We start from the raw sequence: 5,952 nt of genomic DNA on the forward strand, positions 1-5,952 counted from the left end.
TATACATATATATAAAATATTCTTTTTGCCACACATTTTTGTGGTAAATTTGTGAGTTTGTCTGATGTTCTACCACAACGTGGCATCTGATAACAGTGGGGTGGGGTGGGGTTTGTTATGTCTTTATTGAGTATTTAAGTACTTTTTGCAACATAAATAACTTGTTCATCTCTCGCCATTCCATCAGGCAATTTATTGTTCCAGCTGGCTATGAGAAGCTTCACTGTGTGTTTTGATGTGTCTGTCACTCAGCAATACAATCTAGTAAGGAAACCCGTAGGCATTTAGGCGTATATAAAATAATGGGGTTTCATTCAGAATGAGCCATTCAGCTTTTATCCACTATCATTGTCTATTTAATATTTTATTATTAGCGCCTCTGTGTTTTAACTCTTAATTTATGATTATGCTAAAATGTTTAAAATTTTAATCATGATAAAAAGAATTCCCTGCTTCATAATGTCCAGAGCTGCTTTATAACCCTGAACCATACTTTTTCTTTCTGTGATTTTTTTTTTTTTTTTTTTTCCTGCTAAGACAAAATATTAACAAAATCCTTTTATGGTTCATGACATGAGAACAGCAATCTTGCAGCATTGACTAAATGCTATATGAGGCTATGTAGAAGACTGAGAATTATGGACCGAAACAACTTCCAGATGGTCATGGAAGTCAACAGCCAGTTAATTAAAAAATGAACTGGTGGCTTTTGCAGGATCGCAGTCCCAGGACAAGCTGTTGGGTGTCATCTGGGGCCTTCATACACAGAAGAAGTAATAGGAATGATAAATTCACTTGTGTGCTGCTCCAATTTGTTCCGTTGTTCCGAAGGGGTGTATCCTTATGTTGAAGTGCTGTTGGTCAGTGCCAAGTCACCAGGGACCAATTCTCCATTTAACAAGATGGGCGTCCAAAAGAGAACTTCATACCAAGACAAGACTGCTACAGCTCCAGGGGATGGGTATGTTTGAATTGTGTACGTATTTTAGGTCGCTTATGAAGAGAAGAGAAAAAAAAAAATGTAAAAAAATGAATTAAAAAAAAAAAAAAGGGCTGTGCTATCACATTTTTCACTTCTGGATAACACCTTTCTTTTCTTGTGTTAAATTTATCTTGTTCATTTTAGGTCAATGTTTAAATGTACAACACTTTGAACATGTGATTTGGTTACAAAAAGTATTTGTCTTATGAATGAAGAGATTGCTCAGCGGTTGATCAGTGCTTGAACTGCTGCTTGCAGACAGCTGTTACAGAGGATAAAGGGAGGTTTGATAAGCCAATAGAGAGCCTAAAGACGGGCTCCAGGATTTCATGGCAGAAAGACCCAAGAACAGTGTGAGCCACATCTGTATTTTATCAGAGTCCTGAACATTTACTTTTGTGATTTAAGCAGTTGATATTGATAATTGGAGCTTACTCTGCTTTTTTTTTTTTTTTTTTTTTTAATCCTTGTGTTTACTCCTCTGCATGCTCACGCTGGCGTGCCTGTTAGCTATGAGCAGCCGGAGTGGTTGCCTGCAGAGATGAGGTGGTTGTATCGGGTCTAGTCCATTTTGGCTGAGAAAGTTAGAAGATACTGAGACATTAGTCTCTATAAATTTAAAGTTCCTGACATTATTATAAAGGGGAAGTTACTGTCATATCCACAAAGCAGCAATTAAATATAGAAGGTATTACTAGGTGAAAAATGAAAAACTGCTGAGCTGCGTTTCTGGGATGGGTTTTCTGTATCTTGTTTTTTCTGCTGCTTGAGCTCGCTCTTAAAGAATTGTTAAATCTGATCCTCTGTATTCAATGTGGGCTGTACTCTCCAGCTGTATATGCCTCTACAGCACGCATGGTCCCCTCTCTGCACAGCATCCGTGGTACGTGGTGATTTACAGATTTCTTGGCACAGATTAAAATCTAGGGAGCGTACCTGCTAGCCACCAGTCGTGACTTCTGCATACATTCTCTTGTCTGCTTATACACTCTGTGTGTGTGTGTGTGTGTGTGTATATATAAACCCCATATGAATAACACACAATACACAGTTATTAGCTAAACATCTCCTCTGGTAGGAAGTTATTGGTGCTTTGTGCTTAATTAGCAAGTCCACATCTTGTTATTATTTGCCTCTTCACTTTCTGATCTTTCAGCAGTTATTCAAGCCAAATACCTTGCTATTATTTTAACATAAAAATAGTTCAAGAAATAATTTCAGCCTTGCTGTTTTAAAGTGGATGTTTAATCACCGACCATTTTATTATAATTACTTTTAATTACGGACAGGGTGATTACTTCCTATTTAGTTTTAAGATAGAATAAAGCATGAACAGTTAAGCCTTTGTTACTTTGGCAGGTTTTTTTGCTGGAAATAGTAAGAGTCTGGGCAGCTGTATGAGTGGACATTCCCCTAATTTAGATAAGTTGAACTTTTTTTTTTAAAACCTTCTGTTGTGATTTTGATTTAGGATATAGTTTCTAAAAAGAAAACTTGTCTGAATAGATTTTCTACTCTCATAATCTTTCCAGGGTCCTCAGAAACACCAAACAAGTCAGAAGCTTGCATTTGTCTTAAAACATAGTTTAAGTCACTGTTTGAGTAGCAGGAAAGGTGATTTATTAAAAAGCAAAATAAAAAAGTTGTTACTGGAGTAAAAAAGCTACATGTAGTTTCCCCCAAGGGTATGTATGTGTGTGTGCAGGCATGCACGTGCACGTTCATTAGAAGTTAGAAAAGAATTTTCGGTTTTTGAATCTTATGCCTCTGTGTGGCAAACTGTTGAGTTACCTTTTCAGGGTAATTACAGGAGAGGAGTACAAGGGATCACGGACATTTGTCTGATTGGTAAAGAAGAACAAAGGGGAATGAATTGCTTTGCATGCTCTGAGCTATGAGTTGTAGGTGGAAGGCGAGAAGAAGAAATACTGATCACTGGTGACTTCCCATTAGTGCAAAATTTGTTTTCAAGGAATAGGTGTGTTTGCGTTCCAGAGGGCCTGGTGGCAGCTCCGTTACTTTAGAAGCTAAAAGGAAACTGGTACTGAGATGCTTTGTTTGTTTGAGGTTTTTGTCTTTATTTGGAGTAGTCTTTTGGGATAGACTGTGAGCACTTCATGTTCGTATTCAGACCAATTACGCCAGTTGCATGTGGCAGCAGTCGCCTCAGCCCACAAACAGGCGCGTCCGTCTGTGCCCACGGCAGGCTGACGATCGAGCACAAAGGATCCCTGTTGGAAATGGGATAAGTGTTACTTAGATACGAGGAAAAATGCAGCAGCAGATAAACTCCTGTGAAAGTGTACTTGTCAAATTCTCTAGTTGTGTATGGGGCTCTGAGGGGTTACACAGGAGGAGAGCTTTTCCTTTTTTACAATCTGTATAGGTATGTAAATATGCCTGTATATTCTCGGGTTATATATATGTATATAGAGGAATCATATACCATTATATATAAATAATTAGTAGACACACACATATAATACTGTTATATTTACATTTTTATAAACCTGAAATAATATTACTTTTCCTTAGTATGAGGTTATTTACCAAGGTTTTTGTAGTAACTCATCAGTAGTTGTATGAACACCTTTCAGTACTGTACATGTGGTGCTGTTGGTAACGTTGCTCCAGAAGCTTGCTCTGCTTGTGAATGTCACTCATATCCATGGGTTTAAAACAGCTGTACACTTTTGTATTTTTATATATTTTTATTAATAATTGCAGATGTGTTAGCAAAACAGTAGAACTGACAGCCTTGCTGAGAGCCTGCCCGCTGGATGGGCTCAGGAGACGCAGCAGCAGCAGCAGCACAGGCTTTTTGCATCCGCGTGCTCCCCTGCCGCCTTTCCTCAAGTGACTCCTGACTTGGGGACCTTTTCCGTTCTCAGTCTCCCAGCGCTCGTGCAGACAGGGAACAGTGGTGGCTGTGTGGCTCGGAGCAGCTGGCCTGGCACCCGCAGCTCTCTCCCAGTGGGGGCTATTAATCGTTCTTGCATAGCAAAGGATCCCGGCTGCTGCTCAGCTGGGTTGGTTTGGATCGGGAAGGTGAAGCTTAATCTGTCGTTCCTGTTCTCTCTAGTCTGATAAACGCAGACATCTTTAAATTTTTATTTTTATTTTTTTACTGACTTTGTACTGCAACAGTCGCTATCTAGAAAACACTCTCTTTGAAAGCTGGTGAAAGCTCTCCTTGGTTTCTAGCTGTGAGGGACCCTGCCCCGACTTGTATTGATTTCTTACAGATTGTGTGAGAAATTAAACTCTAAAAGAAATCCAGATCATAATATCAATAGCGTGTATTCTGTCCACCTCAACGCTTCATGCCAAATCAGGTGTGTTCCATCGCAGTGTGGCATTAGGTTGATTGGTAGACATTATTGTCCTGGTACAGGCTTTATCAAAGCATCTCTGCCAAAGCAAATGTCCTTATTTCTTCTCTTTGAGCCCTCAGTTTGCAGGTCTGATCTCCGTTGCTTCTGGAGACAGAGAGCTGCTGTAATTTTTGCTGTTAACAGTTCGTGAAATTGCTTCATAACATTCAAGCGTACTGGGACAAGGGTGAGGAATCTGAGGATTTCCAGGCTTGCTGTGGGACGCTCTCTGACACGCTCTTGCAAGTGCTGGGTTCAGACTGCAAAGCTCTGACCCAGCAGCAGCCCACTGTAAAATACTCCAGTTGTGTGCATTTGCTCCAGGATGCAGATTAGCGAAGGGTCCTGTGTTCAGATCGTGTCAGTGGCCTTCACTTCTTTTTAGAGTCTGGAAGTGCCCCTCGGTGAGTCGGGGAAGGTCTGGGCCAAGCGTCCCTCGCGCAGGAGCCATCCCGGCGGTTGGGTAATGGCGCTGGGGGGAAGCTCCCTTTTGAAAGGGGAGAGTGCGGCACTTCTGGGTATTGCAGAACTGGGAACACGTTCCAGTATCCTGCTTAGTAGACCACAGTATTCCTGAAGCTTTTTTTTATTCTGGACACTATCTGAAATGAGGCAATTGGAAATACTTTCATTTGAGCTCATTATTAATGAGTAAGCTCCAAAAACCTTCAGAGCAGAGCTTTCTACCTCTGTTACTAGCTGCATCTTTGAGTGGTTTACCCGCCTTTCTGCCATGTTTTCTGGAGTGCACTGATCGACCGCTGAGCTGCCTCTTCCACTGTCCTGCAATGTGAAAGTAGCACCAGATATTCCTTTGTGCATTTCTGTGTATATGGCTTTCGTAGTTGGGATTTTCAAAGCACTGATACCCAGTGTTTTCAGTTTGTTCTATGAGGGGATATTTCATTTGCATCTATGTTTTTAGCTATCCTGTGATAACTTGTTGAATATTAAAAAATAAAAATATTTTGCTTCTATTGGGACATTTGTATACTCGCAACTATATTTCTGTAAACAGCTGCAGTCAAGAATAAAACAATGAAAGTTTTCATTTTGCAGTGTAAAGTCTTGTTGTGGTTTTTTCAAGGGCATCTTCTCTCTGCTGGGAGAAAGCGTCCATTCTTCAGTACGGCACCAACCCATCTGGGAACCATATGGCGCTCGGGTCAGGAAATACTGGGAAGGCAGGAGCCCGCAATGATGCGTGCCTGTGGTGTATCCCACTGGAAGCATGTACACTTTTAAAAAAATACTGCAATGTTTCTTTCCGATTTTGTGGTGTAAAAGTCCAAAGCAACCCTCTCTACTACCATCTTTACTACCCAAACCCCAGCCTGCAAATTACAGAGCATTCCAATAAATGGTTTTCATAGCCCACCCAAAGCAGCGCTGTGTCTCTGAGGGGAGATGCAGGGGTCTCCCCCGGGAGGGTGTGGGGGCTGTTCTGCCCGAGGGCGGCGATGCCGGAAGTGTTAAGCAGAGATGACTGGGACTAACTGCCTCTCCGGAAGAATTAGCAGAGTCCCACTTCATCTGCATCTCTGGTGTATCTGTGCTAACATGCCAAAAATGATCTGGGGGTTGCTGAGGCTCGGG

Source organism: Fulmarus glacialis, unplaced genomic scaffold (assembly GCF_000690835.1).
Source record: "Fulmarus glacialis isolate BGI_N327 unplaced genomic scaffold, ASM69083v1 scaffold2209, whole genome shotgun sequence".
In the NCBI taxonomy this organism is placed as follows: Eukaryota; Metazoa; Chordata; class Aves; order Procellariiformes; family Procellariidae; genus Fulmarus; species Fulmarus glacialis.